A 19,277-nucleotide genomic window follows, 5' to 3' on the forward strand; every position below is an offset into this window, starting at 1 on the left:
TAAATCAGAGATGTCAAACATGAATTCAAGTGTAGTTGAACCAGATTAACATATAATTGGAAAAAATTAGCAAAATGCACAGTTATATGATAGTATATAGATAATGTTGGTGTCTTTTTTTTTGTCAATTTGTAGCCTAGAGGGATCCTTATATGTAATTTTGTGGTCCCATTTCTATTTGAATTTGATACTGGTTTGATGAGTAGATAATCTCTAAAGAGTCTTCTTCTTGTAAATAAAGAGAAGTAAATTTTCCATGCAAATTTCTCAGTAATGAATGTTAATTATAGCAATTTGCATGGATACCTTATCTCCTGGTCTCCCTTTCTTCCAGAGGACAGTCTTATGTTTTATTTAAATATTGTCTTAACAAAGAACACAGATGATTCTTAATGTATGACTTTGAATTGACTGAAATACATATACTTTAAAATAAATATTTGACTTATACTCAAATTAAAACATGATTTTTAAAAAAATGAGTTTGCAAATAAAATCTGACCCATTTATATTTATTATCTTAATCATTCACTCAAAAGTATTTGACCTGATTATCCACACAGGGGAATTCAAGTGGATGAAGAAAATCTATTAGGCACATTGTGATATGACATTGAAGAGTCAGACTAAAATATTCTTCTAGCAATATATATATATATATATATATATATATATATATATATATATATATGTATATATATATATATATATATACAAATCTCTTCCCCTTCTGCACACAAACACACACACACACACACACACACACACAGATTGAACAGACACTGAAAATGACATGAGCCTAGAACTGAATAGTTGAAAAATGAGTTGGATGAAAGACAGAAAGTTGGAAATTCTTTTAATGACCCTTGCTATCTTCTTTTTAACAAAGTCCAGTCTTTTAAAAAGCAGTTTTCTTCCAATGTTTTCATATGGAAGAAGTCATGGCATCTTCATGAACTGGAACAGAAAAATCATCCAGAGGGTGATAAATGGAGGGTAGGAGAAGGCTGCATGCAACACATAAAGGAGACAGGAAGTCAAAGATGTCATCAAAGAAAAATTTAAGTGAAAAAGAAGATAAGCTAGTCATATGATGAAAGGGAAAGGTGACCAGTGGCTAACTTATATACTCCTTTCTATGTCAGGAGAAAGTCCCTTGTGGAACATTTGGGAAGACAGACACAAGAATCTCATTTAGATTTTTGGCCACCATGGAAGGGTTGTGAACTACCTCATTGGAAGGAATGCCCACATTGATGAGATTCCAGGTCCATGGCCATAGAGTATCTTAATGATGCCAATGATTGCGATGCATCATTTCATTAAATGCTCATAGTAACTTAATGTTCAAACAACGTTTTTTCAAGAGTGGATTGAGAGGTTTCCATAGGGATTTCAGATACATTAAAGACATGCTTGTTATAAGAAACAAGAGTCTCATTTGATTGGTGTAAAACAGTTCTTTCAGAATTCATCGATTTTTCTCCTGTCCAGTAGATGGAGCCAGTGTACCAAATAATGGCCTAATATTTGGGATATAAAATGCAGTAAGTGAAACAAACAAACCCACCCACCCAAAACACCACTTTAAACTTATTTGGGAAGAGGCAGGTGTTATAAAAGAAAGATAATCTCTGTGCTAAGAACCACCCAAGTGAATGGAGGAGAAAAGCCAAGGTTTTCCATAGAGATGGGGTCTAAATTTATAATTTTATTGGTATGGTGGACTTTATCACCTCCTCTGCAATGGACAGTCTTAGAGAGATGGCTGGAATAGTAAGTGATTAAATGTTGTGTTTAGTTCACACACACAGTCAGTATGGGTCAGAGGTAATATTTGAACCAAAGTCCTTCTAGCTCTAAGTCCAGATCTTTAACCATAATGTCATGCTATCTTTTAAATAAGTTACTGAATTTCTTAAACTTTTTAATTCCTTGAAATTTTCCCAGAAGAGAGAATATCTGATAGCAGGGAACAAATGAAGAAAAATGTAGGATTATTTAATGGGAAAGCATCCAAGAACAAATGATAATAAACATTCCAAAAAGAAAAGATTTCTGTCATGTATGACCAGTAACTCCCCACACAAAAACAACAAACAAACTACAAATTCAACTCATACATAAAAATGTTCTTTTACTTCATTATTCCAAATGATTCCTTGTCAAGATCAGTTTGCTTGTTTTCCTGTTGGGATGCCCTTACACCCAGTCTCAGCCAAGAGAGAGCCCTTTGGCAAAAATGAGAGAAGAATGAGAAGGGGAAAAATGAGAGTTATGAAATCTGATGCAAGATAATGAATTCTGCTCAAAGTGTTCTTGGCATGAGTAGCCTTGATTCATAATCATCATAACATCCTTCTTCCTGGACCCTGTTGTCTTCTTTTTCCCAAAGGAATGATTGACAGTTTGTGGACTTCAAGGGAGCAACTGTTTCTCCCCCATCCCACTCCATTACTTGAAAGGGATCTATTTTTCTTTGAATTTGTTACCCCCTCCCACCATCTTTATTTAGTGTTATATGAAACTAAATCTATCTCAGTGTTGAACTATTTCTAACTTCTCTGAGAAACATGACATGATATCCATTTCTTTGGATTCCCTTTATCAAACCCAGAGGGAATATACTGTTGGGAATGAACTGTTTAAGGAAAAGGAAACTACTATTCCCTGGACAATTGGAATTTGGATTGTAGGGAGAATAAGCTTTAGCTTTAGCAGATCAAATGAAGGTTATAAGGTAATTCTTTGAAAAAATGTTTTCTAAACTACATTCCTTTTCAAAAAGCACACTGCAAGTTGAATTAATGTTAGCTTATTCATCTTTTAAAAAATGACTTTTTAATTGATAACCTTTGTTCTCAAAAGGCTACCATTTTCCATTCCCCTCCCCCCTTCTATCACTGCTGGATTGCTATTCTCCCTATGATAAATAATAATAAAAAGAGAGGAAAATTAGCCATTTTACTTGATTATTTTCAGAGCTGGAAGAGACCTTTGAGATCATAGTCCAATGCTTTCATTTTATATGTTGAGAAACTTAGGCCCATTGGGAGAATATTCACTTACCCAAGATTATCCAGATAACTAGCTACAGAAAAATCTCAAGATTCAGGCAGTTGTCCACTGACTGAAAAATCTAGCTCCTTTTATTTATTTTAATTTTTATTTATTTAAGGCAATGAGATTAAGAGTGATTTGCCCAAGGTGACACAGCTAGGCAGTTGTTAAGTGTATGAGGCTAGATTTGAACGTCTAACTCCAGGGCCAGTACTCTGTCCACAGCATCATCTAGCTTCCCCCTCAAGCTCCTTTGAAATTTACCACACTGGCAATTGTATGGAACTTATTTACTGTATTATTTACTATATTATACTTTTGAGAAAATGATATTTTGGGAACATTGATGGATGATCCAGACTTTTAATGTCCTTGTTATCAGGAGTCTCCTTCCCCAACAGTCCATTAGTGATGAAATTGCCTTTAATAATCATTGCTCAGTCATTTAGTTGTATCACTCTTAGTGACCCAATGAACCATGGCATTCCAGGCCCTTTCTATCCTCTACTATCTCTTGAAGTCTAGCTATATTCATGCTTTTTGTTTTCGTGATACAATCACAGATCTGCAATTGCTTGATAAATCAAAGTTTGGGAGAATTACTGGGGACACAGAGGGTGATTTTTCCAGGGTCCAAACAATATGTATTAGAGGATGGTTTTGAACCCAGGACTTCCTGACTTAAAAGCTGTTTATTAGATCAATTGCTGAGAATGAAAGCTGCTCAAGCTGGAATGACTAAACTCAGTATGTTATAAGAATTGATCATATAGAAAAAAAACCCAAAATGTTAACTTTTATATACCATAAACTTAGTACTTATGATTAACCAAAACATTTAGTATATTTTCCAAATTGTGGTCTATGTGTATCTATAATTCCTAAATGATTCTGTCTCCATATTCCAGACTCCATATATATGCCATACTTTCTTAAATACAGAATCAAAGGATTTGGGATTTAAAAGGATCCTTAGGGATCATGTGTTCTAACCCATTAATTTTTCAAGTATTAACTTCCTTTGAAAAGATGTATACAATTGAATGTTCTTGACTAGTGTTTTTCCCCTTTTCATTTACTTTTTCTTTTTAGGTTTTTGCAAGGCAGACAGGGTTAAGTGGCTTGCGCAAGGCCACATAGCTAGGTAATTATTAAGTGTCTGAGACCAGATTTGAACCCAGGTACTCCTGACTCCAGGGCCGGTGCTTTATCCACTACGCCACCTAGCTGCCTGTTCATTTACTTTTTTACTCATCTCTTGAGTCTTGTATTTGAAGACCTGATTTTCTGTTCAGTTTTGGTCTTTTTATCAGAAAATTTTTGAAGTCCTCTATTTCACTGAAAATCCATCTTTTCACCTGAAAGAATAAACTGAATTTTGCAGAATAGTTAGTCCTGGATTCTAATCCAAGGCCCTTTGCCCTCCAGAAAATAATATTCCAGACCTGCTGATCGTTTAATGTTGAAACTGATAAGTGCTGTGAAATTCTGATTGTGCTTCCTTAGTATACAGAGTGTTTCTTTTTGACTGCTTATAGTATTTTCTCTTTTAGCTGAGAATTCTGGAATTTGACTACAATATTCTGTGAAGTTTTATTCTGAGGGTCTCTTTCTGGAGGCAGTCTAGAATTCTTTCAAGGATGATTTTGTCTTCTTGCTCTAGGGTATTAAGGTAGTTTTCCTAAAAGATATTTTTCAGGCTCTTTTTTTTGATTGAGGATTTTGGATAGACCAATAATTCATAAATTTTCTCTCTTGGATCTATTTTCCAAGTTGTTTGTTTTTCCTAAGAAGTACTTTATATTTTCTTCTATTTTTTTTTCAGTCTTCTGATTTTGTTTGATGGAATCTTGGTGTCTCATACAGTCATTAGTTACTATTTGTCATTTAACCTTTGGGTTTCCATTTCCATTTGGGATAATTTTAGTTTTAAATGAGTTTCATTCCTTTTCTAGTTGGTCATTTTTACTTTTAAAAGAGTTGATTTCTTTAGTCAAATTTTCATAAATTCTCCCACATGGCACTCATTTCTTTTTTTCCATTTTTGTGCTTTCTCTCTTCTTTGGTGTTTAAAATCTTTTTTTGAGATCTTCCATGAAGTTTTGGATTTGAGGTTAATTTATAAACTCCTCTGAGACTTCACGTGAAGGTAATTTATGACTGTTTTCTTATTCTAAGATGGCACTTTTATTATCCCTATATGAATAGTAGCTTTCTATTGTTAGCCTTTTATTTATTTTTTTTTGGCACATTTTGATAGTTGAGCTCCACTTCTGGTGTATGGGAAATATAGTCCCGAATTTTTTGTGTTGGGACTAGAACCAGGTCCCTGGCTTATCACTTGCCAAGGTGTTGTCTATGCAGAGCAGGTGTTCTCTCTACAGAGGTTTGTTTCTTCCTTCATACCAAGGCTTGGCATAAAGTAGTGGTTTGTTCTCACTATGTAGTGGTTTATTCCTAACCCAGTCTTGTCTGTTTCCCCAGTGTTCCCAGGGCTTGGTCTTTGTCTGGGGTTAGAACCCTCCTTGCTGGCCCACTATCTGCCTGACTTGCTGAACCTGGACTTAAACTGCTCTCTGGCTAAGAGCTTCCTGCTGTCTTTCCTGTTCTCCTGTCTATGCTGGGTTATATTTCTCCTTTACCCCTGAAGAGTCAGACCTTTACCTAAGCTCCTCCACAATTTCTGGAGTTGAGAATTTGTTCTGTTCTTTTTTTGGTTGGATCTGTAAGGCTAAGCTGTTTAGAATCTTCATTTAAAGTTGTGTTGGGAAAAGATCTGGGAGCATGCTAGCTTCACTCCACCATCTTGCTTCTGTCCTAGAAATCCTCCATTCATTTTTCAAATGAATTCTTTTTAGAATCCTTTATGACATTAGAGGAGTCTTCATTTATAGTTCTGTTTTTATATAACATCCCTCCTTCTTTTGCTATTAAAACTATTTTCCTTAAAGACAGCTAAGTGAAAAAATGAATAAAATTCTAGACCTGCAGTCAAAAAGACTTGCATTTAAATTTGTCTTTAGACATGCATTAGTTGTGTGAGCCTGAGCAAGTCAGTTTATCTCTGCCTGCTTCAGTTCCTCAAATTATACATGAGGATAATAGCATCTACCTCTTTTTGTGAGAATCAAATGAGGTACCATTTGTAAAATGCTTAGCACAATAATTGAAGTATAGTGAGTGCTACACAAATTCTTGGTTCTTTCTTCTTCCCTAATCCTGCTTTATTTTATGGTAATTGTAAAATTTCACACTGATTCTGAGGTTGACTCTTTTAGTCTGAAGAAGATCAGACATTTGATTTATAGAACATTTCATGCATTCTAACTCATTTTCATCCTATGCACTTGTTTGTTTGCTTTCATGTGTTGAAGGTCTGTTTGTGAATAGTTCATGAGTATGACATAGCCCTAGTCACTAAAAGATGAGCTTCCAGAGCAAGTTAAAAAAAGAAAGAATAAAAAAAAAACTTGGGAGAAATTTAGATTAGAAGCCAAAAGGAGGGAAAGCTAGAAAACTTCTTACCATAGGTACTAGTAGGAGTACTAATTATAGAATCCTCATACTTCCTTAACTCATGGGTTTATACTCTGCAAACTCTGGTGGTGACCAGAATGGACCAATGCTGCAAACTCAGGGTGTCCAAAGCCATAAAAGAGCCTCCAGGTTTTTGGTCCATAGTGACCAGTGCTTTTTACCCAATTTAGATGTGAATGGAAAGTGCTGTAGGGTATGTATTTGTGTGTGTGTGTGTGTGTGTGTGTGTGTGTGTGTGTGTGTGTGTGTGTGTATAGATTATTTGGTAGATTAGTTGTGACCAGTTCATTTGAGGTCTTTTGGGCAAAGATACTGGAATGGTTTGTTATTTCTTTTTCAGGTCATTTTTACAGATGAGGAAACTAAGGCAAACAGGGTTAAGTGATTTGCCCAGGGTTACACAGATAGTAAATATTGAGGTTAAATTTGAACTTTGGTCCTCCCGTCTCCAGGACATATACCATATGTATTGTGCCAACTAACTGCCCATAATTATGTAGTGTTGCTGCTGGTGATGCTGATCTAATACCCTCATGTGAGTAACTTTTCATATGCTGCTCTTGCTATGGTATGAAACTAATGTGGTCCCTCTCTATCCTGTGCCCTGGAGACAGATGTGAATGAGTACTTGGAACTTTTTTGTTTGATTTAAGCGTTTGTTTTCTGTTTTATTGTTGTTTTTATTTTTATTTTCTGTTTTATTGGTTCAGTTGTATCTACTCTTTGTGAGTAACCCCATTTAGGGTTTTTTTCTGCATAGGTACTGGAGTGATTTGACATTTCCTTTTTCAGCTCATTTTATAGATGAAGAAACCGAGGCATAGTTAAGGGACTTGTCCAAGGTTACACATCTGTTATTTGAGGTCCTATTTGAACAGAGGTCTTTCTGACTCCAAGACATACAGTTGGCACTTAATAAATGCTTAATCTAGTTCTTCCTTGGTATGACTGTAGATGTGTGTGTGTGTGTGTGTGTGTGTGTGTGTGTGTGTGTGTGTGTGTATGTGTGTGTAGTTGGGTAAATGCATGACTGGAAAATATCTAGCTTCTCATGTGACTTATAATTTTTGTAGCAAAAACTAGTGGGAGTAATAAAATCTATTTTTAAAAATGTCACAAATCTATTAAGAAGACTAGAAGAAATTTTCATATTTCATTAACAAAATGTGTGAGCAAAAATTATTTTTACACTCACCTCTATCATAAAAGTAAGACAGTGTCCTAGCCAATTTCTCAATGAAAAGAACTTAAATTTTAAAAATAATAATACAAAGCATCCAGCATCAGAGACATTCCCCTTTTGAGAGAGCTGCTTGAACATTGAAAAGTAGCTGCTCATGAAAGAGGGCTGTTTCCCAGTCTCCCTTCCATGTATTTATTTCATTTCTGGGTAGCTCAGGGGTAGCCAACAAAATTTGTTCACAGGGTAAGACACATATTTCTGGAGCTGAATACACCCTGCTCAGTTTCACAAACCATTTGTGTGACAATGGTAGAGCCAGGAATGCTGAAGCCCAGGGGGACCTTGGGAGCACACATTTGCATATCAATGACTGGAATGCCCTTTGGGCTTGCTCCTGTTTCCTGACAATGCTGTTGTCTGAGGTCTGGGGAGAATGAAACCCATAAAAGTTGGGACTCACTTTTCAATGCCCTCAGCTCTTTTGTGTGAGCTTGCTTTGGAAAACTGTGGACAGGGTCACCAGCTCCCAGTCTCCATAGTTGTATTCTCTTTGAGAAGGAGTGTTTGAACCTGCTTAGAACCCCAGCTGACAGACACCCAAACACCACTTGCTGTGTGGGAAGGCAGCTGCTGGGGAACCCAGGAAAACTGGACTTGGAGAAAAGGACATAGCCTTTTCATTTTTTAAAAAACAAATGAAACAATAGCCTTTAACAAAAATTTTTTAAAAAGTATCACCCCCTCTGCCTGGGGACCAATCATAGAACCAAAGCTGGTTTCAATTATTAAAATATCAGCGCTGGAATGAAATGAAAATACCCTCATTGCTTCCTCCTTCCACCTTGAGTGAATTTCTATCCATCCTATCATACCCAATTTTAATGCAACTTCTTCCATGAAACCTTCTTTCATTCATGGCTCACACAGTATTTTACTTAAACCTTACCTAGGTATTGATTATTTTAGTATTTTGAATTGCAATTCATTCAGTAATCATTTATTAAATGTCTCCTGTGAGTGGCTAGGTGGTACATTGAATAGAACAACAGACCTGGAGTTATAAAGACTTATCTTACTTACTAAGTTCAAATCTGACTTCAGACATTTGCTAGCTGTGTGCTCTTGGGCATGTCATTTAATCCTATTTGCCTCAGTTTCCTCATCTGTATAATGAAGCAGAGAAAGAAATGCCAAACCACTGTGTTATCTCTGCCAAGAAAATTTGAAGTGTGGTCACATTGAGTTAGACACATTGAAAAAATGACTCTAAAAGCACAAATATGTCATAGGGGAAGCTCACATTTTATTGTAGGGGTGTGTGTGTGTGTGTGTGTGTGTGTGTGTGAAGTCATGAATAGGATATTTGAAGAGTAAAGCATTATAAGATGGGGGGTGGTGGTGGTGAAGTTATTGCTTGGGTGGTGGCGGCAGTGGGGAGATAATAAAAATAACAGCTAGCCTTAGATGTGAAGGTGGGTGAAGAACTTTAGACATGTTCAATATAGGGACTGGAGTAGGAATGGACTTGTCTTTGTAAATTCTGAGCTGGGTCATCAGCTTCTTAGGGATGTGTCTTCTCTTAAGGCATAGACTGCAAACTGTCCAGAGCTGGGCCAGGATCTCAGATGTTTCCTCTTTACCCAACATAGTGAAGTGCTCCACAGACAATGGGGATTTCAAGGCTCATGTCTGAGATCAGCAGATTGTTAGAGCCTTACCTCACCCAGACTGACTTTATGCATTCATCCTTGATGATGAATGATCATTTATCACAGGCTTGATGGTCCAAGGCTCTTAAAAAAGGAATTTTGGTCTGGATCTGTGATTTCATTTCTATTGGTAGCTCCTCATAAGGAAATTCCTGTTACCACAAATCATTCCTGAGTTGCCTAGGGAACTGGATTAAGTGACTCCCCAGGAAAGGATTTTCACCCTGGTCAACTTGACTCCAAGACAGACCTTTTGTAAAGATCTTCAAAGTATGGAGGATAAGAGAAAGGAAAAAAAAAACTGTTTTTCTCCTCAAAGAGTATAAAATCTACTGGGGGGCGGGGATGAGGATGGTATAGAGTAATTAGAAAAAACAATAATAATAGTTAGCATTTATGTAGTAATACACACACTTACCTATGTACATATATAAGCTCATTTAATATATTAATATAAAGTCTTAATGAAATTTTAACCTTCTTAAAACTTTAAATTGCACTAAGACTTTTAGGACTCCCTATAGAAAGTTCTTTATATATGTTGCTATAAGAAGTACCTTACAAATATTCACTCATTTGATTTTTACAACAACCTTGGAAGAATAGAGTTATTTTTATCATCCCCATTTTACAGAGGGAAATCTGGGGCTCTGAGATTCTCAATAATTTGTCTAGGATCACACAGCTAGTAGTTTTCTGAGACTGGAGGGGAATACAGGTTTTCCTGATTCTAAGCTCTGTATTCTATTAGGTTACCTAACAGCCAGTTTATATAAACATATGAGTCCACACCTGAGTAAATGTGGAGAATGAGAGAGAGAGAGAGAGAGAGAGATATCTTTGAGAATTAAGGGGAGAAGGGAATGTCTCCCTTGATGACCCAAGGGGCAGAAATGATAGGTCATATTTTGACTTGTCTAGAAATTAGATTGAAATCCAGAGTTCAGCAAAGTCATCAGCCTTACATTCTCTTCCAGAGTTCTTGAAGTCCAACATTAAGAGAAAAATTAGGATGACTGAACATAGTCCAGGATAAGGTGGATGACCTTGGCATCTTAATATCTGTCTAGGATCTAAGCACTCCACAGAACCTGCTTCAGCTGCCTTTGTAGCATTTGAAACAAACTTCTCACCTTCCCATGTAGCTGGAAGAAGTCTTCATGGTTTGCTCCATGCTCATCAGTGAATATGAACCTTGTCAGTTATCCTCCATCTGGGTTTGCCTGAGATGGTCACTGCATATGCTCCAGGTTTTGGAGCCACAGGTAACAGTTAAGTGACAGGTGGTCACAAATATGGATAAGCTACTTTGAATAGGGTTCAGCAAGCCCTGCTAGAGGGACTAGTACTTCCTATACACCACATATACCCTATCTCCTCATATTACAAAGGAGATTAAGGACCAGAGAGGGAAAGGAACTTGTCCGTATTCATACAAGTTAGGAGTGGAAAGAATGTTAGATTTAGAGTTAAGGACTTACATTCAAATGGTGGCCTTGACTTGGTCTGTTTTCCTGCCGGAACCTCAGTTTACTTATTTGTGAACAAGGGAATTGACCTGCTGGACCTCCCTTCCAGGACTTCAGTGAGGCTTAACTCATTCTTGAGTCTCCATGGTCTAAAATATTTCCCAGATCAACTATTGAGTCCATTGGCTTAGGAAAGAACCAGGACAAAGGTCTAGGTCCACATTCTCTCCAAATGACAGAGCTTAATTATTTTTTAAATTTGTTTTTATTAAAGATATTATTTGAGTTTTAAAATTTTCCCCCCAATCTTACTTCCCTCCCCCCTCCCCCCCCAAAGAAAGTATTCTATCAGTCTTTACTTTGTTTCCATGTTGTACCTTGATCCAAATTGGGTGTGATGAGAGAGATATCATATCCTTAAAGAAGAAACAAGAAGTCTAAGAGGTAACAAGATCAGACAATAAGATACCTGTTTTTTCCTAAATTAAAGGGAATAGTCCTTGAACTTTGTTCAAACTCCACAGCTCCTTATCTGGATACAGATGGCACTCTCCTTTGCAGACAGCGCCAAATTGTTCCCAATTGTTGCACTGATGGAATGAGTGAATCCTTCAAGGTTGATCATCACTCCCATGGTGCTGTTAGGGTATACAGTGTTTTTCTGGTTCTGCTCATCTCACTCAGCATCAGTTCATGCAAATCCACTCCAGGCTTCCCTGAAATCCCATCCCTTCTGGTTTCTAATAGAACAATAGTGTTCCATGACATACATATACTACAGTTTGCTAAGCCGTTCCCCAATTGAAGGACATTTACTAGATTTCCAATTCTTTGCCACCACAAACAGGGCTGCTATAAATTATTTTTGTACAAGTAATGTTTTTACCCTTTTTCATCATCTCTTCAGGGTATAGACCCAGTAGTGGTATTACCAGGTCAAAGAGTATGCACATTTTTGTTGCCCTTTGGGCATAGTTCCAAATAGCTCTCCAGAAGGGTTGGATGAGTTCACAGCTCCAACAGTGTAATAGTGTCCCAGATTTCCCACAACCCTTCCAACAATGATCATTATCTTCTCTGTTCATATTGGCCAGTCTGAGAGGTGTGAGGTGGTAACTCAGAGAAGCTTTAATTTGCATTTCTCTAATAATTAATGATTTAGAGCATTTTTTCATATGGCTATGGATTGCTTTGATCTCTTCATCTGTAAATTGCCTTTGCATATCCTTTGACCATTTGTCAATTGGAGAATGGCTTTTTGTTTTAAAAATATGACTCAGTTCTCTGTATATTTTAGAAATGAGTCCTTTGTCAGAATCACTAGTTGTAAAGATTGTTTCCCAATTTACTACATTTCTTTTCATCTTGGTTATAGTGGTTTTATCTGTGCAAAAGCTTTTTAATTTAAGGTAGTTGAAATCATCTAATTGGTTTTTGGTGATGTTCTCCAACTCTTCCTTAGTCATAAACTGCTCCCCTTTCCATAGTTCTGACAGGTAAACTAGTCCTTGATCTTCTAATTTTCTTCTAGTATTGTTTTTTATGTCTAAGTCCTGTAACCATTTGGATCCTATCTTGGTAAAGGGTGTTAGTTGTGGGTCTAATATAAGTTTCTTCCATACTAACTTCTAATTATCCCAGCAGTTTTTATCAAAGAGGGAGTTTTTATCCCAATGGCTGGACTCTTTGGGTTTATCAAACAGCAGATTAGTACAATTATCTCCTGCTTTTATATCTAGTCTATTCCACTGGTCCACCACTCTATTTCTTAGCCAATACCAAACAGTTTTGATGACTGATACTTTATAATATGATTTTAGATCAGGAAGGGCTAAGCCACCTTCTTTTATACTTTTTTCATTAAGTTCCTGGCAATTCTTGACTTTTTATTTCTCCATATGAATTTACTTATAATTTTTTCTAACTCATTAAAGTAATTTTTTGGAATTTTGATTGGTAGGCCACTAAACAGATAGTTTAGTTTTGGTAGAATTGGCATTTTTATTATATTAGCTCTACCTATCCATGAGCAGTTGATATTTGCCCAGTTATTTAAATCTGATTTAATTTGTGTGAGAAGTGTTTTATAATTGTTTTCAAAAAGATTCTGAGTCTATCTTGGCAAATAGACTCCCAAGTATTTTATATTGTCTGAGGTTACTTTGAATGGGATTTCTCTTTCTAGCTCTTCCTGCTGTATCGTGCTAGACATAAAGAGAAAAATTGAGGATTTATGAGGGTTTATTTTATAACCTGCAACTTTGCTAAAATTGCTAATTGTTTCTAGTAGTTTTTTGGATGATTTCTTGGCATTCTTTAGGTAGACCATCATGTCATCTCCAAAGAGTGAGAGTTGTATCTCTTCATTCCTAATTCTAATTCCTTCAATTTCTTTTACTTCTCTAATTGCTGATGCTAACATTTCTAATACAATATTGAATAGTAGTGGTGATAATGGGCACCCTTGTTTCACCCCTGATCTTACTGGGAATGCCTCTAGCCTCTCTCCATTGAATATAATGCTTATTGATGGTTTCAGATAGATACTGCTAATTATTTTTAAGGAACAGTCCATTTATTCGTACACTCTCTGGTGTTTTTAATAGGAATGGGTGCTGTATTTTGTCAAAAGCTTTTTCAGCATCTATTGATATGATCATGATATCTGATAGGTTTGCTGTTGATATAATTGAGTATACTAACAGTTTTCCTAATATTGAACCAACCCTGCATTCCTGGAATAAATCCTACTTGATCATAATGTATTATCCTAGTGATAACTTGTTGTAATTGTTTTGTTAAGATTTTATTTAAGATTTTTGCATCTATATTCATCAGGGAAATAGGTCTATAATTTTCTTTCTCTGTTTTAACTCTTCCTGGATTAGGTCACAGTACCATATTGGTTTCATGGAAAGTGTTAGGCAGAGTTCCATCTTTCCCTATTTTTACAAAGAGTTTATATAGAATTGGAGCCAATTGTTCCTTAAATGTTTGGTAGAATTCACTTCTGAATCCATCAGGCCCTGGAGATTTTTTCTTAGGGAATTCAATGATGGCTTGTTGAATTTCTTTTTCTGAGATAGGGTTGTTTAGGTATTTAATCTCTTCTTCATTTAACCTGGGCAACTTATATTTTTGTAAATATTCATCCGTTTCACTTAGATTATCAAATTTATTGGCATAGAGTTGGGCAAAATAATTTCAAATATATTGATTATATTTAATTTCCTCCTCATTGGTGGTGAGTTCACCTTTTTCATTTATGAGGCTAGCAATTTGATTTTCTTCTTTTTTTAAAATCAAATTGACCAGAGGTTTATCAATTTTATTGTTTTTTCATTATACCAACTTTTGCTTTTATTTATTAATTCAGTATTTTTTTCTTTTTCTTTTATTAATTTCTCCTTTAATTTTTAGAATTTCTAATTTGGTATTTAATTGGGGATTTTTGATTTGTTCTTTCTCTAATTTTTTTAGTTGCATGTTTAGTTCATTGATTTCCTCTTTCTCCAATTTATTCATGTAAGCATTTAGAGCTATAATATATCCCCTGAGAGTCACTTTGAATGAATCCCATAGGTTTTGGTATGTTGTTTCATTATTATTATTATCTAGGATAAAATGGTTAATTCTTTCTATAATTTGTTTTTTGGTCCACTCATATTTTTAAAATGAGGTTATTCAGTTTCCAATTTGTTCTGGGTCTGTATCTCCTTAGCTCAGTATTGCATATGACTTTTATTGCATTGTGATCTGAGAAAGATGTATTCATTATTTCTGCCTTTCTGCAATTGATCATTAGGTTTTTATGTCCTAGTACATGGTCAATTTTTGTATATGTTCCATGTACTGCAGAGCAAAAGGTATATTCCTTTCTATCCCCATTCAGTTTCCTCCATAAGTCTGCCATATCTAATTTTTCTAACAATCTATTTACCTCTTTAACTTCTTTCTTGTTTATTTTATCATTTGATTTATCTAGATCTGAGAGTGGGAGGTTGAGGTCTCCCACTAGTAGTTGTGTTGTCTATGTCTTCCTGTAGTTCTTTCAGCTTCTCCTCTAAGAATTTGGGTGCTGTCCCACTGGGTGCATAGATTCAGTATTGAAATAGCTTTATTATCTATGGTACCTTTTAGGAGGATAAAGTTTCCTTCCTTATCTCTTTTAATGCTATCTCTTTTTGCTGCTGCTTTGTCTGGGATAAGGAATGCTTCCCCTGCTTTTTTTATTTCAGCTGAAGCAAAATATATTTTGCTCCACCCTTTTACCTTTACTCTAAATGTATCTCTCTGCTTCAAATGAATTTCTTGTAAGCAGCATATTGTAGGATTCTGGTTTTTAATCCATCTCTGCTATTTTCTTAGGTTTTAAGGGAGAGTTCATCCCATTCACATTCAAAGTTATGATTACTAATTCTTTATTGCCCTCCATGCTATCTTCTGTCTGTTTCTATTTTCCCCCTCCCCCCTTTATCCATATTCCCCATTATTTTGTTTCTGAATACCACCCCCTTCAGTGTGTTTGCCCTCCTATATTACACCCTCCCCTTTCTTTCCCCTTTCCCTTTTTCCCTTTTCCCTTCCCTTCCTTTTGTTATTTCCCCTTCCCCCCCCACTCCCCTTTTCCCCTTTTAATACTTGAAAGGTTAGATGTTTTATAAGTTAACTGAGTATGTGTAAGCCAAGTCTGATGAGAAGAAGATTCAGGTGTTTTTCATCTGTTCCCTTCTTCCCCTCTATTACCATATGTTTTTTGTACCTCTTAGTGTAATGAGATTTACGCCATTGAATCCCCTCCCTCCTCCTGTCTCTTTCCTGTATCCCCTTTTAAGGAGGTAGTGTTTTTTAGATCATTCTAAGTCATAGAAAATCCTGAGTGTCTGTCCCTTCTAGTTCAGTATATTCTATGAAATAGAGTTAAAATTCTTGCGAGTTATTAGAGTCTTTCTCCTAAATGAGGTTAAAGCCAGTTACATCTCTTTAGATAGTATTCTCATGGATAGATCATGAATGTCCATCATTGCTGTCTAGGTATATTCTCTCTGTTAGAGTTACGATTCCCAAGCTTTATGAGAGTCTTTTTCCTCATGCTTGGATATAGCCAGTTTCAACTTACTGGATAGCAGTTATTTTCCTTTTACCACCTCCTTTTTCTTTCTTTTTTTTTTTTACCTTTTAATGTGTCTCTTGAACCTCTTTTTAGATGTCTGAATTTTCTATTTAGCTCTGGTCTTGTCATCAGGAATTTTTGGATTTCTTCCATTTTGTTAAATGTCCATCTTTTTTCCCTGGAAGAGAAGGCTCAGCTTTGTGAGAAAGTAGATTTTTGGCTGCATTCTAAGCTCCCTTGCTCTTTGAAATATCTTGTTCCAGGCCCTTCAATCCCTTAATGTTGATGCAGCCAGGTCCTGTGTGATACTGTGGCTCCTTGATATTTAAAATGTTTCTTTCTGGCTGCTTGCAGGATTTTTTCTTTTACCTGATAGTTCTGGAATTTGACCACAACATTCCTTGGTGTTTTCATTTTAGGATCTTTTTTTTTTTTTTGGAGGGGATCGATATATTCTTTTAGCAACTACTTTGCCCTCCAATGCCATGATATCAAGGCAGTTTTCCATCACTAGATCCTGTAAGATTAATTCCAGCCTTTTTTTCTCTTCAGTGTTTTCAGGAAGTCCTATAATTTTCAGGTTGCCCCTCCTTGATCTATTCTTGAGCTCAGTGGTTTTGTTGATGAGGTATTTTACATTTTATTCTATTTTTTCCTATTTTTTGATTTTCTTTAACTTTCTCTTGCTGTCTCATGGAGTCATTAGTTTCTGTAGACTCCATTCTTTTTGGCGGGCGGAGTTTTCTTCATTAACCTTTTACAACTCCTTTTTGCTTTGGTCAATTCTACTTTTGAAAGAGCTTTCCATTTGAGTAATTGAGGTTTTTGAGAGAATTATTTTCTTTTTGCATTTGCCCAGTTGAGGATCTGAGAGAATTATTCTCATTTTGTATTTGTCCAATTGATGATGTGAGAGATTTATGCTCATTTTATATTTGTCCAATTGAGGATCTGAGAGATTTATTCTCCTTTTGTGTTTGTCCAATTGTACTTTCTAAGGATTTGTTTTCTTGTTGCATGGTATTAATTGTCTCTCCCAAACTTTTAAACTCCTTCCTTATTTCTTCAAGGAAGTCTTTCTGTGCTGAAGACCAGATTGTCTTCTCCTCAGAGGTTCTAGGTCTTTCTGAGTTAGGGTCTTTCTCTTCCAAGAATTTTTCTATGGATCCACCTTTCAACTGACCCTTCTTCATTTCTAAGACCTTGAGGTGGGGCAGGGTTCGGGATTGCTAAAGTCTTTACTCACTGAGTGCAATTTCTCTAGCTGGCCAGTAGGAGGTGTTGGTTGCTCTCTCTGGAGTGTCTGTGACCTTGATTGAGGTCTTCTCCCTTTGCTTTAAGGGAGGAGTTGGAGCTATTGAATTCTTTTGCCTTCAATCTATGGTGGGCTTTACTGTAGCCTGAGGTCATTCCTCTCTAGATTGTCAGCTGGGCTGGTTCTTCTGCTCACACACCTGGGCCTGAGGCAGAAGTAGTCTGCAATTGTTTGTTCTGGGAAGTGGCCTCAGCTGTAATGGAGGCATGGACTCTGAGTTTCTCAGACTAGAGGAGCCTAGGCATTGTGTTCAAAGCTCTCCTGCACAGGAACTCTGCCCCCAGACCTGTCCTCAATCTCCCAGGGGACAGCACCAACACCAGTGCCTCTGCTCCCTAGTTGACTCAAGCCCCTGCTGTCTAGCCCCACCACTGATCCAGCAGGTCAGGCTCTCAGGCCCTCAGACTCCCAGCTCCAATTCAGCTGTTAATCTGGTTGATCCAGGGCTGATCCTCCCTCTGAGCCCAGACTCACCTACCCGAATTCGTCCAGTGCTGCTGGGGGAGTCACATCCTGAGGTAGATTTTCTTTCTCCTGGCTTTTCTTTCTGGGTTTTGTGGGTCAGATTTCTTTTAAGAGGTTTGTTTCATATGATAGATGGGGAAAGATCAGGAGAGTATAGAACTCTGCCTGTCTTCTCTCTGCCATCTTGGCCAGAATTCCAGAGCTTCATTTTTTTAATGCCAATTTTTATTGTCAATTTTGCTACCGGATCTATGAAAATAGTTTGTTTATTCATAGAATGTTGTCCCAAGTAAATTGACTTCAACATGTGGTAATAGCTTAAGCAGATGAAGCTGATGACAAGTTTCCTCTATGTATTCCTAGACTTTATCATTTTATCTTTGTAATAACATTATTATGATCTCTATTTTACAGATGAGGGAACTGAGGCAGATAGGATAAGTAATTTTTCTCCATTATGCATCAGGATCAGTACTCAGGGTTTTTCTGACTCAAGATCCAGACCCCTTCCCATTGTGTAACCTGGTTGCTTATTTGCTATTAGCCAATAGTGTGGACTAGCTAGAACACAGGGATTATTTCATCCATGTGGAACTATTTCTCTATATTCACTCTAATTAGTGACCTCTTTCAATCAGCTTAATAGCATGGAGCTACTTTATCTAATTACAAAAAATTCCATTATCTTTATTTTCCAAAAGCTCAGGGATTTAAGAGCAGGTCAGAAGCAAATTTATCTCATTCCTCTAAACAGGCAATCAAGGCAACTAAAGTGATCACCATGATCACCATTCAGAGATCGCCCAGGAGCAATTGCAGCTCTCTTCCCAGAGGCCACTGTGGCTCTTCAATATGGGAGGGCTGCTTTTGTCGGAGGTCTCTCCTAGTTCTGAGAGAATGACCAAGGTTCTCTTTTGGGATCCTCCTTCTACCCCATGGCTTTTTGTTAAAGTTTTTTTGCAAGGCAATGGGGTTCAGTGGCTTGACCAAGGCCACACAGCTAGGTAATTATAATGTGTCTGCGGCCACATTTGAACTTAGGTACTCCTGACTCCAGGGCCGGTGCTCTATCCACTGGTCCACCTAGCTGCCCCTACCCCATAGCTTTCGACTTTATATTGAAGATAAATATAATAGTGATATGGGAGCTGGGGCATTGGATGCTGAATGCATTGGGTTAAGTTGTGAGGTGAGAGGCTACTTGCTACTACTACTTTGGTTAAAAGAGCCTTAGAACCCAGGGAACATATACAGTGAAAGGACAGTCTGGAGCCAACAATTCAGTGGATAGAATACTGGGACTGGAGTCAGGAACACCTGAGTTCAAATTTAACTTCACACACCTACTAGATGTGTGACCCTAGACAAGTCACTTCACTTGACACATCTGCATCATTTTCTTCAACTGTAAAATCAGGATCATAGT

Source organism: Macrotis lagotis, chromosome 3 (genome assembly GCF_037893015.1).
Source record: "Macrotis lagotis isolate mMagLag1 chromosome 3, bilby.v1.9.chrom.fasta, whole genome shotgun sequence".
NCBI classification, from domain to species: Eukaryota; Metazoa; Chordata; class Mammalia; order Peramelemorphia; family Peramelidae; genus Macrotis; species Macrotis lagotis.